The 20,027-nt window shown below is 44.8% G+C and overlaps 1 long non-coding RNA gene across 1 annotated transcript in view; it reads right to left on the bottom strand.

Moving 5' to 3' along the window:
• Positions 1 to 18,927: 18,927 nt before the first annotated feature.
• The window catches only part of LOC149429158 (uncharacterized), a 5,392-nt gene continuing 4,292 nt past the window's right edge, over positions 18,928 to 20,027 (bottom strand). The window contains exon 2 of the long non-coding RNA XR_016310588.1: positions 18,928 to 19,793. This is a non-coding gene — a long non-coding RNA (uncharacterized LOC149429158). The remainder of the gene's footprint in view (positions 19,794 to 20,027) is intronic.

Here is a 20,027-nt window from a genome sequence, read left to right as displayed (position 1 = left end):
ATTCTCAGCATTTTCTGTGCAAATTCCGCACCGCATCAGAATCGCACGCCGTTCATGCGAACCGCTGCGGGTGTGTATGCTAACAATACCCTGAAATCGGTCCGCAAAACGCGGTGCGATGTGCAGAATCAGATCACATAGGGGTGAATACCCCTGCGATCCGATTCTAGTGCGGACCAAAAAAAGGGTCCTGCGCGTTTCTGGTGCGGTGCGATTAGAGGCGTACAAAATGAATGGCTGAGATCACACCGCACGCAAACCGCATGTGATGTGCAGGGAATGCGGTGCGGTTCCTGTGTGAATCACATGCGATATACCGCACCACATATGTGTGTACCCGGGCTGAAAGAATTCATATGATACAGGCTACCAGCTGTACGGGGAAAGCGACCTACCGGCTCCACGGGGAGAGCGACCTACCGGCTCCACGGGGAGAACGACCTACCGGCTCCACGGGGAGAACGACCTACCGGCTCCACGGGGAGAACGACCTACCGGCTCCACGGGGAGAACGACCTACCTGCTCCACAGGGAGAGCGACCTACCTGCTCCACAGGGAGAGTGGCCTACTAGATCCACAGGGAGAGCAGCTTATTGGATACACGGGAAAAGTGACCTACCAGATCCACAGGGAGAGTGGTCTACTGGCTCCACGGGGAAAGCGGTCTACTGGATCCACAGGGAGGGCAGCCTACCGGCACCACGGGGAAAGCCGCCTACCAACTCCACAGGGAGAGTGGCCTAACAGATCCACAGAGAGAGCGGTCTACTGGATCCACAGGGAGAGCGGTCTATCGGATCCACAGGGAGAGCGGTCTATCGGATCCACAGGGAGAGCGGCCTACCGGATCCACAGGGAGAGCGGCCTACCGGATCCACAGGGAGAGCGGCCTACCGGATCCACAGGGAGAGCGGTCTACCAGATCCACAGAGAGAGTGGTCTACTGGATCCACAGGGTGAGCGGTCTGCTTATTGACAACCAATTAAATTTGTTACTTGCAGGTTTCCTACTGGCTGGTTGACATTGCTTTAAAATGGTCACGTATGGCCAGTATGTGGGCTCCTCCCCAACAACCATCGATTTGTACACGTGGTCACATGTTTGCTCTGTGTTTAGGAAGGTTTCGTGTGAACATGGCCTCGCCTGCCCTGCAAACAGCAAAGCAAAGGATCATGTGACAAGAGACTGTAGTGCCGCCAGAGCAGCACATGTGAGAAGATCAGAGTGTATACTTCCCGATCAGTGTACAGTGGGTATGGAAAATAATCCCCTCCTATAAAATAATCCCATTCTTGTTGCCATGCAGCCTGAAATGAAGACAGACACAGTTTTTGTTTTTTTCCGGCTGTATTTACTTATAACATCCAAGTAAAAGATAGAACACCAACATGTCAGAAAAAGATCAAAAACATTCAAAAACAATCACTGAGTTGGAAAAAGGACCCCCCCCTCCTAAAAATGACTCAATCTGGTGTAGCTAATCACCTTCTCATGGGCACACAAAGCCATTTGACTTTCACCTGTGATCAGCTGTTGTCATTTGGATTAGCTCAGCATGTAAAGAGCTTTCCTGGAGCATTTCAGTCCTGGTAGTGCATTCGAAGCAACCAATCATCTATGGGTGGCAAGGCACAGTCACCGGGATAAAGTTGTGGACAGGCACAAGTCAGGAGATGGATACAAAGGCTTTCTCAATGCCTAGAAGCAGCAGAGTGAAGTCTGTGATGAAGAAGTGGAAGGTATTTGGTAGAACACAGACCCTCCCGGGATCAGGACGTCACTCCATCCTGGAAGGAAGAGCCGGGAGGAAACCGGTCAGGGAGGATACCAAGAGGCCTCCAGCAACTCTGAAGCCGTGTCAGGAATGGATGACAAAGTGGTCATTGTGTGCGTGTGACACCAATATCACCAATCCTCCACAAACGTGGCTTGTATGGGAGGGTTGCAGGAAAAAAGTCGCTCAAGAAAGGCCACATGCCGCCACCACTGAGCTTCGCCAAAACGCACCTTGAAGATTCTGAGGCTGCATGGAGAAAGGGGTTCAGGTCAGATGGGACTAAAATGGAAGGATTTGCCCTCAACGCTAAACGATATGTCTGTCGGAAATCCAACCCAGCTCACCATCCCTACCGTACAGCATGGAGGGGGGAATATCCTGATATGGGGGTGGTAACATCCTGTTATGGGGGGTGGTAATATCCTGTTATAGTAGTTTCTCTGCAGCAGGGACTGGAGCACTTGTCAGGATAGAAGAAATGGATGGGGCAAAATCCCGTCCCATTCTGGAGGAAAATCTGCTGCCCTCGGCCAGAAAGTCATCAATGGGAAGAAGGTTCAGCTTCCAACATGACAATGAGCCAAAGCACACAGCGCCCCCCAGTGGCTGGAGGAGAAGAAGAGGAATGTCCTTGCATGGCCTGGTCAGAGCCCAGACTTCAACCCCAATGAAAATCTGTGGAATGACTTGAAGATTGCCGTCCACAAACGGGTCCACAATCGGTCACCATCCAATGTCACTGAACCTGAGCCGTTCTGCACAGAAGATCGGGCAAATATTGCAAAGTCTAGATGTGCCGAGTCAGTAGACAAATCCCGACGGACTAAAGGCTGGAATTACAGCAAAGGGGGTTCAATAATATACTGACACAAGAGGGGGGTGGGGATCACTTTCCCAACTCAGTGATTCTGTTTTTGAATTTCTGAATTTTTTTGTTGGTGCTCTATCTTTCACTTGGATGTTATAAGTTGCACAGAGTATATACAGCTGGATAAAACAAATACTGTGTCTGTCTTCATTGCAGGCTGCAGAGCAACAAAGTGTGATTATTTTAAGGGGGGGGGGTGATTCTTTTCTATGCCCACTGTATATACTTCTTGATTGTATATACTTCATGATCAGTGTACATTTTTCTCGAACAATGTATATATTTCCCAATCAGTGTATATACTTCCTGATCAATGTATATACTTCCTGATCAATGTATATATTTCCCAATCAATGTATATACTTCCTGATCAATGTATATATTTCCCAATCAGTGTATATACTTCCTGATCAATGTATATACTTCCTGATCAATGTATATATTTCCCAATCAGTGTATATATTTCCTGATCAATGTATATATTTCCCAATCAGTGTATATACTTCCTGATCAATGTATATATTTCCCAATCAGTGTATATACTTCCTGATCAATGTATATATTTCCCAATCAGTGTATATACTTCCTGATCAATGTATATATTTCCCAATCAGTGTATATACTTCCTGATCAATGTATATATTTCCCAATCAGTGTATATACTTCCTGATCAATGTATATATTTTCCAATCAATGTATATATTTTCCAATCAGTGTATAAACTTCCCTATCGGAGTATATACTTCACAGTGTATATTCTTCTCGATCAGCATATATATTTCCCGATCAGTATATATACTTCCCTATAGAGTTGTGCTCAAAAGTTTGCACACCCCGGCAGAAATTGTGAAACTTTGTGACATCTTTTTATGTCCTTTTCTATCTTTATAAAGTTCCATTACCTTGTTATGCAGTGTTTTTGACAGTTCTTTTCTGATCCCCATGGCTCAGTATCTAGCATTAGTTGCACGAGGAGTCCCATCATCATGGCGGAAGGAATTGGAGGCGGAGTCACACGCAAAGATTTATACTCATTTAATGTCAAATGTAGTTTACAAATGGTAATGACAAGAAGTTTTCCTTTTTTTTTCGGATTCCAATATCATATACATGACACACGTCATTAACACGACTTAAAGGGCCATCGCCGGCCTCTTTGGGCAAGTTATTTTTTTTATTTAATTTCTCAGCTTTTTTGAAGAAATTAAACCTCCTTTTTTTTTATTCAAACAAAACAACAAATTTCCACAAATTCCCTCCAACCATAAAAAAGTTACAAAATAAATAAAGTAAACAACCGTTCTTAGATTGGGTCTCCGATGAGGGAAGGCGTCAGCATGCTGGAAAATGTTCGAGCCGCCCGTAGACACTCCGAGATTCGCATCGTTTATTTGGCTGATTAACTGATTTGGGATTGGAAAGGAATTTTTAGATGTAAATTTAGTGTCATCATCAATGACCATGTTTACTATAGGCGGGGACTCAGACAGCACACTGCCCCACAGCAGCCAATCACACACAGTTCCTTGATGTGGACCGCACTGTGTAGTGTGGGAGGAGTGACCGTTTTCTGTGCTTTTTTTTGTAGTTCCAGGAAAAATACAAATTGATATTTATGTTGCAACCCATCAGTAGTAATAGGTGTTTGGTCACATTTTTACTGCCCATCAAAGCCACTCAAAACAGGGAGCAGATGGTGCGCACTGCATCATTAGTTCCCAGTCACACCGATCCCGACTTCCGGTGAAGCCGCACGATGTCAAAGTTGGATGTCATTTGAGGTGCGACTTGCAAGACATTTGCGGCTTGCGAGATACAGATGTCACAGCTGAAGCAGCGCAGGCACCACTTTAGAAATCGGTGCGACTCCGGAATCGCAGCGATATAATCGCTTTAATTGCATGGCAAATCGCACGGCAAGTCGCACGCGATATGGCCGGGCACTTAAGTGTTGCCTTACGTCGCTGTAAAACTATTGCTACCTGCAGAGTTTGATGCTTCACAATGGCCTCCATTCACTTCTACTGAAACGCAGCACAATCGCAGACGGCGTTCACAGCAGGATTAAGGCTCGGTTGGAAAGCATTTAAAGTGTCAATTTTCCATTTTAGCTTTGTACAGAAAAAAAAACATTTCCTAGATTGTAAGCTCCCAGGATCAGGCCCTCCCTCTTAGATTGTAAGCTCCCAGGATCAGGCCCTCCCTCTTAGATTGTAAGCTCCAAGGATCAGGCCCTCCCTCTTAGATTGTAAGCTCCCAGGATCAGGCCCTCCCTCTTAGATTGTAAGCTCCCAGGATCAGGCCCTCCCTCTTAGATTGTAAGCTCCCAGGATCAGGCCCTCCCTCCTAGATTGTAAGCTCCAAGGATCAGGCCCTCCCTCTTAGATTGTAAGCTCCAAGGATCAGGCCCCTCCCTCTTAGATTGTAAGCTCCCAGGATCAGCCCCTCCCTCTTAGATTGTAAGCTCCCAGGATCAGCCCCTCCCACTTAGATTGTAAGCTCCTAGGATCAGGCCCTCCCTCTTAGATTGTAAGCTCCCAGGATCAGGCCCTCCCACTTAGATTGTAATCTCCCAGGATCAGGCCCTCCCTCTTAGATTGTAAGCTCCCAGGATCAGGCCCTCCCTCTTAGATTGTAAGCTCCCAGGATCAGGCCCTCCCTCTTAGATTGTAAGCTCCCAGGATCAGGCCCTCCCTCCTAGATTGTAAGCTCCAAGGATCAGGCCCTCCCTCTTAGATTGTAAGCTCCAAGGATCAGGCCCCTCCCTCTTAGATTGTAAGCTCCCAGGATCAGCCCCTCCCTCTTAGATTGTAAGCTCCCAGGATCAGCCCCTCCCACTTAGATTGTAAGCTCCTAGGATCAGGCCCTCCCTCTTAGATTGTAAGCTCCCAGGATCAGCCCCTCCCTCTTAGATTGTAAGCTCCCAGGATCAGCCCCTCCCTCTTAGATTGTAAGCTCCCAGGATCAGGCCCCCCCTCTTAGATTGTAAGCTCCCAGGATCAGCCCCTCCCTCCTAGGATTTGGACATTGAACCGGCTTCTTTATGCTTTGCTGCGATTGGTGAATCGTCCGTACGTCTCATGATTTATTTTATATTCGATCTGCTCGCCCCACGAGGCAATCTCGAAGATCCGGTTGTTTCTGGTGTGCCCCGTAGTTTGGCTGTCTGTGCATTTCACCCGTTAAGATCGCACCGGGAACACGCGGATGTGAGCGCCTGCTTCCTCAAGGACACCCGAGGCCTTACAAGAGATCCTACAAATATTTTGGTGGTCTAAAGTCGGCCACACGCGGGTCGAATTCTGAAAGAGTTTTCTTTCAAAAATCTTTTCTAAGAATTTTCGTTCGAAATTCTCACCATTAGTGTGTCACAGAAACGGCCGATTTTCGTGCGACCATCGAATTTCAACGATCGGGAAATTTTTTGAAAAACAAATGAATTTCGAATCAATGATGGGAGAATCGTGCGGAAATATAAACGAAAGAAATGAGCTGTGATATGGAAAGAAAATTCTTGATCACGAAAATTCTTTTCTGTAGCAGCACGAAGTGAAATCGAAGGTTCGGTTGGTCGAATTTCGAAATCAATGGTGGCGCCATCGGGTTACAAAATGCACAAAATTTCCGATTTTGTAAAGAAAATTCTTTTGGAAATTGACCCGTGTATGGCCTGCATAAGGCCTCGTTCACAGGTCGCTTACCTGGGGATATTAAAATCGAGATTCACGTGCCTTTATGCAGGCCATAGATGGGTCAAAAACAGGCCGTTTAAAAAAAAAACAAAAACAAAAAATTGGTCGTTCAATAGGCCGACGTTACCACCAACGGTAAAAAAAAAATCGTCCGGCATTTAATTACTTCTGTCCCTGCAGAGAGCTCCACTATTATATTTGACATGAAAAGTCTTTCGGTTGCAACAATGTATCCATTTGTATCCATTTCGGATACAGATGTTTTTATTCGGATACAAATGGATACATTGCTGCAACCGAAAGACTTTTCATGTCAAATATAATAGCGGACTGGAATTCTTCTTTTTCTTCTTCTTGCAGGTCACGCGCAGATTTTTTATTGGTAAAAAGATCAGACAATTTGCCCATCATTGCCGTGAAAATCGGCCGATTTTTTTCCAACTTTACCAATTAAAAAATGTGCCAAAATCCTGAAAAACAGCCGACCAATTAACCCACTAACGGTGCAAAAATCGGCCGATTTTTTTTTTTCCTGCCAAAAAAAATCGATTTTCCACCCGTCTATGGCCTGCATTACACACATTGCGCATAAGGTCACCCCAATCGCTTGAATGCGCTTTTGTTCCGCCAAAGGAGCTCAGGGACCAAATTTTGGACCTGAGCCGCACATTTTGCCACGATTCTTGTATGCTTTTGTTTTGTCGTGTGACAAATCGCAGCAAAATTGCACCGCATTTGGGATGAATGGCGTGCGTTACGTGTTTTGCCACAATTTGAAATCGCCCAAATGTGAACGGGTCCTTAAGGGTATCTCTATGGTCCAGAGCTGTCCTCCTTGTTCTTAATGGGTGTTACTGACCTGAAACAAAAGCATTGTTTATATCATAGCTCCCTCGTTACCCCCTTCCACGTTCGCCTTCAGGACTTCTCCAGAGCCTCTCCCATCTTCTGGAACTTCCTACCCCAACATATCCAGTCAGCCCTTAGGCGATTTTTGAAAATTCATCTATTCAGGGAAGCCTACCCCACCTCCACCTCCACCTAAGAACTGTACTTGAGCCACCTCCATCAGATCATCCCCTGCAGCGTTCACCTTTTGGAGCCCCGCCCCCTTCCTATAGATCGTAAGCAAGGAACATGCTGATAGGAAGAGAGAGCAGAAAGATGAGCTCATCAGTCTGTTGCTTGTCCTTTCACACTCCAGTCCCATCTGGGACAAGCCCTGAAAAGCTCTGTTGATGCTTGTGCGACGCCAAAGTCGTGCGACTTCCATTGCGACTTTAATGCTGCTTTGGAACGGGTATGACATGGAAGCGACTTTAGCTGTTGACTTTGACTATGGCAGCACCTGTCACATTGATAACATTCAGATGCGACTTTTGAGAGCTTACATTGCAGTCTATGGCGCTCACATTGCATGAAAGTCGCATCAAAATAGTGCAAGAACCATTTATAAAGTCGCATAGATTTGAACAGCTTCCATTGAAATACATGGGCTGTGACTTGTCATGTGGTTTTATGTGTCCAAAATCGCATGAAAAGTCGCAAAAGTGTGAATGGAGCCTTACTGTTACTGCAGCAGAGGAAAATCAGGGCTCCTCTCCTGCCAGGGCTGTGCTGTGTAAATCTCAGGACTGGATGGACAGCAATAAATAAAAAAAACTTTAAAAGGTAAAACAACTCCCATAGATGTATTCTATCTGGACTTGTCCCCGATGCGACTTGTCACGCGATCTAATTGAATTTCAAATCGCATGACAAGACGTACCCCATTGTCCGCAATGGAAGCGGTCATGTTGGAGTCGTACTGATTTTGAAACGTCTTTTTGCAAGTTCAGGTGTGACTCGCATAGACCTCATGAAGTCGCACAGATGTCTTCCAAGTTGCACCGACATCCAACTTTGAAATCGCGCAAATTCGAGTTAAGTCGCACAATTTCAAAGCCGGATCCGGTGTGACCGGGGACTTCGCTTTTTTTTCCCCTGTTGTTTGGTTTTAAATATCTTACGCTGTGGAGCCATGAAAAGAGCTGCAGCAATCAGAAGCTTTGCACATCTGTAGCATCGGTCCCTGAAAAATGCCGCTTTAGGCTGGAGCTGAATTCACTTTCACTATGAAGGCGCACAGATCGATCAACGAATTTCCATCTATACAGTACAAAGTTATCTGGGGGAGCAGATGGAGCGAGATCTGACACCCTCAACCCACGGGGACCGCCGGGCCCTTTATTAATATCCTTCAGTTTGTTACATTGTAAATGTTTAATAATAAAGTTGATATTTACATATTTTTCATTTTAAATGGTGATCGTGGCATCGGTCAGTCGGCCCCATTTCCAAAGCTGCGACTATACAAATAACAGGCAGAATCTAATTTTTTAGATTTGATTTGTCAACAATTTTGTTTCCTTTTTCAACACTGAAAATGCAGCTGATTATTACTCCACCGGAAATCCCAGTCAATTATTTCTTTCCATTGGGGGACCTGAAGGAAATTTTACTCAGGATTGTGTATTTGGTTCTGTCCAGTTTTTACTATTTCTGATGCTGCAATCACACTGCGGTTCCTCCTGGGCGGGTCTTTGGGAATCTGGTCCATTGCGTTTGAGAAGTGAGCCAACTGTCTGCAGAGTCAGTCGCTAAAGACCTCCAAACTTGGTGTGGCCTTCAGATGAGCCCAACAACAGTGCGTAGAGAACTTCATGGAATGGGTTTCCATGGCCGAGCAGCTGCATCCAAGCCTTCCATCGCCAAGTGCAATGCAAAGCATTGGATGCCGTGGTGTAAAGCGTGCTGCCACTGGACTCTAGAGCAGTGGAGGCGTGTTCTCTGGAGTGACCAATCACACTTCTGTCTGGCAATCCGATGGACTTGTCTGGGTTTGGCGGTGGCCAGGAGAGCGGTAATTGCCTGACTGCATTGTGCCAAGTGTAAAGTTTGGTGGAGGGGGGGATTATGGTGTGGCGTTGTTCCTCAGGGGTTGGACTTGGCCTCCTAGTTCCAGTGAAGGGAACTCTTAAGGTGACATTTTGGACAATTTCATGCTCCCAACTTTGTGGGAGGAGTTTGGGGATGGCACCTTCCTGTTCCAACATGACTGCACACCAGTGCACAAAGCAAGGTCCATAAAGACATGGAGGAGCCAGTTTGGGGTGGAGGAACTTGACTGTCCTGCACAGAGTCCTGACCTCAACTCCATAGAACACCTTTGGGATGAATTAGAGCGGAGACTGCGAGCCAGGCCTCCTCCCCCCACATCAGTGCCTGACCTGACAAATGTGCTTCTGGAAGAATGGTCCAACCTTCCCATAGACACCCTCCTAAACCTTGTGGACGGCCTTCCCAGAAGAGTTGAAGCTGTTATAGCTGCAAAGGGTGGGGCCAACTCAATATTGAACCCTATGGACTACGACTGGGAGGCCATTAAAGGTCATGTGCGTGGAGAGGGCGGGGCCAACTCAATATTGAACCCTACGGACTAAGACTGGGGGGCCATTAAAGGTCATGTGTGTGGAAAGGCCAGCGACCCAATATAGAAGCCTACGGACTAAGACTGGGAGGCCATTAAAGGTCATGTGCGTGGAAAGGCCAGCGACCCAATATTGAACCCTACAGACTAAGACTGGGAGGCCATTAAAGGTCATGTGCGTGGAAAGGCCGGTGGCCCAATATTGAACCCTACGGACTAAGACTGGGGGGCCATGAAAAGTCATGTGTGTGGAAAGGCCGGTGGCCCGATACTTTTGGCAATATGGTGTACTTTGTTCATGAATAGGATCGTATTTTGATCAGATGAGGTTACAGAGACACAATCGTCTGTATCTTAACCATTGAGTGAAATCCACGTCCCCGTGTCACATATTGATCGAATGGGCTTGTCAACTACTGATTGGTTATTCCTATTGGAAGAGATCAATGAGAAAAAAATAGTCATTATGAAAGCATGTATAGCCACCTATATAGAAAGCAGATCCAGGAATGCAATTGGTAGTTCAGATGTCTCAGTCCGGCAGATATAATACATTCATCGCCGTTTCTAAGCCGCGCCGCCGGCAGCCCGCAATACACAAATTTGTTTTTTTGTTAATGACTCCGGCTTCGCTGTTTGTAAATATTGTAATTTGTGCTGGAGAGGCGCGAGGTGTCAGAGCGGCAGCGGGGACCTGCCATAACCTCAGATGACAGCTGCCATGGATCCGGGTCACTAACTCATGTCAAACTGCAGGTCAACGCGTTAACCCACTAATTCATTTCCCGCATCTCCAATACATAGCTAATAGAATCAATTTCACATCCTTAACCAGTTCCCCTCCGCGGGGACGGCGGGATGGTGGGAGGCTGTGAACTACAGATGGCTCCCTGGTGGGGAAAGGGTCAATGTAAATTGTCTGTCATGCTCCAGAGCCCTGCGGAGTGCCTCCAGCCTGAAGCTCAGCTGTGTCCCAGCATTCAGGCCGGGGATGAGTGGGGAGAGGGGGGGGCGCTCCACACAAAAGGTAATCAATACACGATCTCTGGAAATGACAAAAGAGCTCAGGAGACAGAGGAGGGTAAATCTGGAAGTGAAGAGTTCTCATTCCTTATATTACTAGATCTGCGGAAACACAAAATGTTTTTACAGGAACGTCTCGCTATGCGGCTGCAAACACCAACACCGGGATGGGTGAACCTACTGCCAGGGGAAGAAAAAGGCCAAAGCAATCACCCAAGAACAGAGTGCTGCTCACAGACCACTTCCACCCCATACAGAGATGAAGCCCAACCCCAACCAAAACTATTAATTGCAGACTTGCATAGCTATTAGTGCTTCCAAGATGTCCCCTCACTTCCAGTTGACTGATACCTGGACAGGAACTGAGAAAAAGCCGCTCACATGGGCAGCCATGGTAATAAAATCCTGCCCCCATTTTCCCTCACTTCCTGTTCTGCACCACATCCCTCAAAAATACCAGGAAAAAAAAAGGGTTGGAGTTACGGTTACAGAGTTAGAGGTAAGGGTAGAGGGTTGGAGTTATAGCGGTAGAGGATTAACTTCTGTTTAGTGGGTTAGAGGAGTTATGGTTACTGGGCTAGAGGTAGGGGGTTAGGGTTATGGTCACTAGGGTAGACATGTTGGAGCTATGGTTACTGGGCTCGAGGTAGGGGGTTATGGTCACTGGGGTAGACATGTTGGAGCTATGGTTACTGGGCTCAAGGTAGGGGGTTAGGGTCACTGGGGTAGACATGTTGGAGTTATGGTTACTGGGCTAGAGGTAGGGGGTTAGGGTTATGGTCACTGGGGTAGACATGTTGGAGCTATGGTTACTGGGCTCGAGGTAGGGGGTTAGGGTTATGGTCACTGGGGTAGACATGTTGGAGCTATGGTTACTGGGGCTCGAGGTAGGGGGTTAGGGTCACTGGGGTAGACATGTTGGAGTTATGGTTACTGGGCTAGAGGTAGGGGGTTAGGGTTATGGTCACTGGGGTAGACATGTTGGAGCTATGGTTACTGGGCTCGAGGTAGGGGGTTAGGGTTATGGTCACTGGGGTAGACATGTTGGAGCTATGGTTACTGGGCTCGAGGTAGGGGGTTAGGGTTATGGTCACTGGGGTAGACATGTTGGAGCTATGGTTACTTGGCTCGAGGTAGGGGGTTAGGGTCACTGGGGTAGACATGTTGGAGTTATGGTTAGCGGTTAGGGTAGAGGTAGGGGGATAGGGTTCTGGTCACTGGGGTAAACATGTTGGAGTTATGGTTACTGGGCTAGAGGTAAGGGGTTAGGGTTCTGGTCACTGGGCTAGAGGTAAGGGGTTAGGGTTCTGGTCACTGGGGTAGACATGTTGGAGTTATGGTTACTGGGATAGTTATGGTTATTGGGCTAGAGGGTTGGAGTTGTTTACTGGGCTAGAAGTAGAGGGTTAGAGTTATGGTTACTGGGGTAGAAGGGTTGGAGTTCAGTTTAGGAGGTTAGAGTTATGGTTACAGGGCTACAAGTAGGTGTAGGGAGTTGGAGTTATGGTTACAACACTAGAGGTAGAGGGTTGGAGCTATGGTTACAGGTAGGTAGGGGTAGATGGTTGGAGGTATAGGTACAGGACTAAAATGTAGGAGTAGAGGCTTAAAGCAATGGTTACTGGGGTAGACAGGTTAGAGTTATGGTTACAGGTAGGTAGATGTTGAGGGTTGGAGTTTTGGTTACTGGGCTAGGGGTAGACAGGTTGGAGTTATGGTTACAGGTAGGTAGATGTTGAGGGTTGGAGTTTTGGTTACTGGGCTAGGGGTAGACAGGTTGGAGTTATGGTTACAGGTAGGTAGATGTTGAGGGTTGGAGTTTTGGTTACTGGGCTAGGGGTAGACAGGTTGGAGTTATGGTTACAGGTAGGTAGATGTTGAGGGTTGGAGTTTTGGTTACTGGGCTAGGGGTAGACAGGTTGGAGTTATGGTTACAGGTAGGTAGATGTTGAGGGCTGGAGTTATGGTTACTAGGCTAGGGGTAGAGGGTTGGAGTTATGGTTATAGGTAGGTAGAGGTTGAGGGTTGGAGTTATGGTTACAGGTAGGTAGGGGTAGATGGTTGGAGGTATGAGTACAGGACTAAAAGGTAGGGGTAGAGGGTTAAAGCTATAGTTATTGGGGTAGACAGGTTGGAGTTATGGTTACAGGTAGGTAGAGGTTGAGGGTTGGAGTTATGAATACAGGGAGGTAGGGGTAGAGGGTTGGAGGTATGGTTACAGGGAGGTAGGGGTAGAGGGTTGGAGGTATGGGTACAGGACTAGAGGTAGGGGGTAGAGTGTTAGAGCTATGGTTACTGTGGTAGACAGGTTGGAATTATGGTTACTGGGCTAGAGGTAGAGGGATAGAGGAGTTATGGTTACTGGGGTAGAGGTAGGGGGTTGGAGTTATGGTTACTGGGGTAGAGGTAGGGGGTTGGAGTTATGGTTACTGGGGTAGAGGTAGGGGTAAAGGATTAGAGTTCAGTTTGGCAGATTAGAGTTATAGTTACAGGAAGGTGTAGAGAGTTGGAGGTAGGTAGAGGTTGAGGGTTGGAGTTATGGTTACCAGTAGGTAGGGGGTAGAGGGTTGGAGTTATGGTTACAGGTAGGTAGGGGTAGAGGGTTGGAGGTATGGGTACTAGGGTAGACATGTTGGAGTTATGGTTACTGGGGCAGCAAATTAGAGTTCAGTTTAGTGGGTAAAAGTTATGGTTACAGGGCTACAGGAAGGTGCAGAGTTGGAGTTATGGTTACAAGGTTATATGGAGAGGGTTGTCGTAATGGTTACAGGTAGGTAGGGGTAGGGAGTTGGCATTATTGTTACAGGTGGGTAGGGAGTTGGCATTATGGTTACAGGTAGGTAGCGGTAGGGAGTTGGCATTATGGTTACAGGTAGGTAGGGGTAGGGAGTTGGCATTATGGTTACAGGTAGGTAGGGGTAGGGAGTTGACATTATGGTTACAGGTGGGTAGGGGTAGGGAGTTGACATTATGGTTACAGGTAGGTAGGGTAGAGAGTTAGACAGGATTTTTCTCACTTCCTTTTCTGTCTGAGGAAGTCTCCAAACGTCCAACAGCTGCCAATAAAACACTAATAGAATCTCCAACTATTCTTCACTCTACTGAAAACTAATCCAGGCCCCATCCCTTGTATCCAGAGGGCTCATTGCTGGCTTTCAGGATGATGTAGATCTGCATTCTAGGAACACCCAGAGGCAAAGCTGTAAATAAAACTAATGAGGCCTTTTTCGGGCAGCGAGCAGCTGTAGCATCCCCGGACACTTCACTTCTTGTGGACAGCAGAGCCCAGTATTGGTAGTTGGTGAGATGGAGCTGGTTGGAGGTCTTTGCCAGTCTTACAAAATACTCACACCAGGGGCACTGAGCCTGCACCACTGGTCTGGTGACCATACAAAACATGGCTTCTGACATGGTCCCCAAACACTGCTAACCTAAGCCTCTGAGCAGACCGTTGCATTATTGGTGCACATTTGTTCAGATATTTTCTCTTTTAAGTGACTCTGTTAGGATAGGAAAATGTCAAATGCCAATGTGAACCTGTTATTGGAGACCTGGGGCTTCTAAGCAGTTAGTCAAGGACTTGGGGGGGGGGGGGGGGGGGACGGACAGATGAAAGCTAGATGGGAAGCCACATTGGAAGCATGCCCTTTGAAATCACAAGGCTAGGAAAGACGCTCCCATATGTATCGGGCCTTAAATGTCCACTATAAACAAGGCTCATGGTCCCTCCTGCAACCAGTCCTCTATAGCTACAGCAGGTTTAGAAATCAATATGTTCACAACAGTTAAAGCCCAAATGCGGGAACTGGGGGGTCACCCTCCTAGATGACCAGGTGCCAAAACCCAGACGGGGGGGCTTATCCTAGATTTCAAAATCCAAACAAGTCCAGGCAAATTTAAACACTGAAATTCAACCCTGCCAACTTTATTAGACCCTGGCTGGCACCTCCACCTCTGACTCCCACCCACAGGACTTTGCTTAATCACAGAATTATCATTAAGTTTGTTCTTCTACCAATACACTCAGAAAAATGTCACAGGAGGTGGTCCCACGTCGGGAACTCCTTGTCCGTTTGTCTGGATCAATAAAGTTGTCAGCCTTGAATTTTATGAAGGGCCACAGGCTTTTTCCTGGAATTGTATAGCACCATGCCAGTGCTGCACCTGGGACAGATATGAATGAGCCATGGTCCTTGCCAGATCACATCCAGCACGGAAAAAAAGAAAAAAGGAAAAAAAAAAAAGGAAAAAAAGAGAAGGAGAAGAAGAGAAAAGGAAAAGAAAAAAAAGACGAAGAAGAGAAAAGGAAAAGAAAAAAAAGACGAAGAAGAGAAAAGGAAAAGAAAAAAAAAAGACGAAGAAGAGAAAAGGAAAAGAAAAAAAAAGACGAAGAAGAGAAAAGAAAAGAAAAAAAAAGACGAAGAAGAGAAAAGGAAAAGAAAAAAAAAGACGAAGAAGAGAAAAGGAAAAGAAAAAAAAAGACGAAGAAGAGAAAAGGAAAAGAAAAGAAAAGACGAAGAAGAGAAAAGGAAAAGAAAAGAAAAAAAAAGAAGAGAAAAGGAAAAGAAAAGAAAAAAAGAAGAAGAAGAGAAAAGGAAAAGAAAAAAAAGACAAAGAAGAGAAAAGGAAAAGAAAAGAAAAAAAAGAAGAAGAAGAGAAAAGGAAAAGAAAAGAAAAAAAAGAAGAAGAAGAGAAAAGGAAAAGAAAAGAAAAAAGAAGAAGAAGAGAAAAGGAAAAGAAAAGAAAAAAAAGAAGAAGAAGAGAAAAGGAAAAGAAAAGAAAAAAAAAGAAGAAGAGAAAAGGAAAAGAAAAGAAAAAAAAGAAGAAGAGAAAAGGAAAAGAAAAGAAAAAAAGAAGAAGAGAAAAGGAAAAGAAAAGAAAAAGGAAAAAAAAAAAAGAGAAAAAGGAAAAGAAAAAAAGAAGAAAAGAAAAAAGAAGAAGAGAAAAGGAAAAGAAAAAAAAGAAGAAGAGAAAAGGAAAAGAAAAAAAGAAGAGAAAGGAAAGAAAAGAAAAAAAGAGAAGAAGAGAAAAGGAAAAGAAAAGAAAAAAGAAGAGAAAAGAAAAGAAAAAAGAAAAAGAAAGAAAGAAAGAAAAAAGAAGAGAAGAGAAAAGAAGTTTGTTTTTTGTTTGTTTTTTTTTTTTTTTTTGTTTTTTTTTTAAGAAGAATTGTTGTTATTTTTTGAAGAGAAAGGAAAAGAAAGAAAAAAAAGAAGAAAAAGGAAACAAAGGACACTAGATTTTCCATGTTTCAGAGCAGAAAAACGCAGCTAAATATTTCCAGGAATTAGCAGACTTTGCTCACATCAGATGCACTGGAGGATATTTACTAAACCTGGAACACAGAATGTGGTGCAGCTGTACATGGCAGCCAATCAGCTTGTTAAGTGAGGTTTGACAAAAAAAAAACAAAAAAAAAAAACCTGGAAGCCGATTGGTTATTATGCAAAGCTTCACCAGATTCTGCACTCTCTCGTGTTAGTACATAACCCCCACTGCGTTGATATGCATTTTAACTACATTTTCCCATTAAATATGGACAGTTGATGTGATTGGAAGCCAAATAGGAGAAATCCATGGGATGAAATGAGTGTTGGGATTGGTCAAGCCTTGGCTCCAGCTCACGAGACATCCAGGGAAACAAGCAGCAGTTGCCCAACCTTGGGTTCAGACTGAGGGGGGGAGACTGGATACCTTTTTTTTTTTTTTTCTTGGTTCAGACCTCCTCCGCTATGAGGTCATTAGTCGCCATTTTTTTTTCTCACAGATCGAGTTGTGATTTGTCTGGTCTCCTTGGTGTTCTAGGAACATTTTGCAGTCAAATGGCGCACAGCGGCTTTTAAACCCTAATGGCAGCGGGTTCTCCTGGAGGAAGTCGCTATTATATAGTAATGGCCTCCATAATAAGAAACTTTACAAGTTCAGGAAAGTAAAGCGCTGTGTGTGTGATCTCCGAGACCCTGGCTCTCCTCCACACACCAAAGCGCCACAAACTATACTTTTTTTTTTTTTCTTTTTTTGGAAAACGGAGCTGGCGGCAGCAGGAAAATATTACAGTAATTGTTGAAACGGGCAGCCAAATCCGAACACTTCCAGAGCCTGCAGCCATTCCACACCAAGCTGTCATCATCTGCGCCGCGAGCGCCACACAGCTGTTCAATCGGGAGGGCGAGTTCTGTTCAGGAGGGAGTGATATCACATGTGACTGCCATGGAGGACGACATTCATTCTTCTACAACCCGGGTGCCCAACCGGCGGTCTGAGGGCCACGTGCACCCCCTTTGGTATTTGCATTTAGCAGTGGAAGAATTCCACCTTTAAAAGGTCTATGTCCTCCAAACTCCAAAAAAGTCACAAAAAAAATCCCAAAAATAAATTACATTTAACTTTAGGATCTTCCAGAAAGAAAAACAAATACCCCACCCTTAACAGAGCCCTCCAAACTCCAAAAAAGTAACAAAAATCCCAAAATTACATTTACTTTTTTGAAGTTTGCAGGGCTCTGTTAAGGGTGGGGTCATTTTTGTTTCATGGAAGATCCTAAAGTTAACAAAAATCCCAAAAATAAATTACATTTAACTTTGGGATCTTCCAAAAGCCCTCCAAACTCAAAATAAAGTCACAAAAAATCCCAAAAATAAATTACATTTACTTTTTTGGAGTTTGAATGGCTCTGTTAAGGGTGGGGTCATTTTAACTTTAGGATCTTCCAAAAAAAAAAAAAAATGACCCCACCCTTAACAGAGCCATTCAAACTCCAAAAAAGTAAATGTAATTTTGGGATTTTTGTTACTTTTTTGGAGTTTGGAGGGCTCTGTTAAGGGTGGGGTATTTAGGATCTTCCAGAAAGAAAAACAAAGTTAAATGTAATTTATTTTTGGGATTTTTTGTGACTTTTTGGAGGGCTTTTGGAAGATCCTAAGGTTAAATGTAATTTATTTTTGGGATTTTGTTACTTTTTTGGAGGTTGGAGGGCTCTGTTAAGGGTGGGGTCATTTTTTTTTTTTTTTTCTAGAAGATCTAAAGTTAAATGTAGTTTATTTTTGGGATTTTTTGTGACTTTTTTGGAGTTTGGAGGACATTACATTTAGCAGTGGAAGAATTCCACCTTTAAAAGGTCTATGTCCTCCAAACTCCAAAAACACAAAAAATCCCAAAAATAAATTGCATTTAACTTCAGGATCTTCCAGAAAAAAAAAATGACCCCACCCTTAACGGAGCCCTCCAAACTCCAAAAAAGTACATGTAATTTATTTTTGGGATTTTGTTACTTTTTTGGAGTTTGGAGGGCTTCGTTAAGGGTGGGGTCATTTTTTTTTTCTGGAAGATCCTGAAGTTAAATGCAATTTATTTTTGGGATTTTTTGTGTTTTTGGAGTTTGGAGGACATAGACCTTTTAAAGGTGGAATTCTTCCACTGCTAAATGTAATGTCCTCCAAACTCCAAAAAAGTCACAAAAAATCCCAAAAATAAACTACATTTAACTTTAGATCTTCTAGAAAAAAAAAAAAAAAAATGACCCCACCCTTAACAGAGCCCTCCAACCTCCAAAAAAGTAACAAAATCCCAAAATAAATTACATTTAACCTTAGGATCTTCCAAAAGCCCTCCAAAAAGTCACAAAAAATCCCAAAAATAAATTACATTTAACTTTAGGATCTTCCAAAAAAAAAAAAAAAAAAATGACCCCACCCTTAACAGAGCCATTCAAACTCCAAAAAAGTAAATGTAATTTATTTTTGGGATTTTTTGTGACTTTATTTTGAGTTTGGAGGGCTTTTGGAAGATCCCAAAGTTAAATGTAATTTATTTTTGGGATTTTTGTTAACTTTAGGATCTTCCATGAAACAAAAATGACCCCACCCTTAACAGAGCCCTGCAAACTTCAAAAAAGTAAATGTAATTTTGGATTTTTGTTACTTTTTTGGAGTTTGGAGGGCTCTGTTAAGGGTGGGGTATTTGTTTTTCGTTCTGGAAGATCCTAAAGTTAAATGTAATTTATTTTTGGGATTTTTGTTAACTTTAAAATATTCCAGAAAAAAAAAAAAGACCCCACCCTTAACAGAGCCCCACCCATAAAAGAAAGATATTCATTACCATTTTTGAGGCTATTCATTTATACACAACATTGTAAACATATAAGTTATATTACATGTGCTTCGCATATCTCCTTTTTCTTCTTTTCCCTGCTTAATTTACAGTTAAAAAAATATATCACAAAACGCCACAAAATGGGGAAAAAAAACAAAACAAAAAAAAAAACAAAAACCAAAAAAACAAAAACATGAAATAAAGTTCATAAAAAGAATGCGGAACAACCGGGGGTCTGTACAAGGTCCCATCGCTGCTTCCGGTGATTCTGCGGTCACACGCAGCACAGAACGGAAGGGGGCATCTGGAATCGGGGGGGGGGGGGGGGGGAGGCGAGCTCACAGGGGTGGGGGGGGGGGGGGGGGGGAGAGAGGTGGTGTAAACAAAACTGTCTGGATAGCGAGTGAGTCCTTGGCTCCGCCTACAGTTCGCTGTTAAAGGGTCAAAATCAGCAGCAGGAACAGGGAGAAGAGAAAAGGCGGAGAGCGGCGCAGGGCGGATGGGGGTGGGGTCTGCGGTCTCGCCCCCGTTAGTGCGAATGGAAGGAAGCGAGGACGTGGAAGCCACAAGAGTTCAGTCTGTCGGGAAATGTCCGTTTTTCTTCCTCTTATAACTTATTTACTCCATAATAAAGTCTATTAAAGTGTCTTTGAGCTTCCGATGTCCTTCTGTCACATTTTGGGCCTCAGCCTCCGGAAAGGAGAAGGTGTGAGGATAAACAAGGTTGGGTGGGGGAAGGTGGGGACTGGCGGTGTGTGTGGGGGAGGCCGGAGCGGTGTCAGTCCCTCTCCTCACACGGCTTTCACAAGTAGACACGTCTCAGGTCCCCAGGAGATGTGATGGTGTTACACTGCGGACACAGCTTCTTCGCTCCCTGCAATGTGGACAAGAAAGACGTCCATTAGACAAAAGGTAACTTCTAGCGTACAATACGTGCTGGTGGGACATGGCGTACGTGTGCTGGTGGGGCATGGCTGTGAGTGCGCACCGGTGGGACATGGCGTGCGTGCGTGCGTACCGGTGGGACATGGCGTGCGTGCGTGCGTACCGGTGGGACATGGCGTGCGTGCGTACCGGTGGGACATGGCGTGCGTGCGTGCGTACCGGT

The sequence above is a fragment of the Staurois parvus genome, unplaced genomic scaffold (assembly GCF_062004578.1).
Source record: "Staurois parvus isolate SC_StPar_1 unplaced genomic scaffold, SC_StPar_1.0 ptg002764l, whole genome shotgun sequence".
Taxonomy (NCBI): Eukaryota; Metazoa; Chordata; class Amphibia; order Anura; family Ranidae; genus Staurois; species Staurois parvus.
The sequence above is the reverse complement of the archived record's forward strand: the minus strand, read 5'-3'. Positions and strand labels throughout refer to the sequence as shown.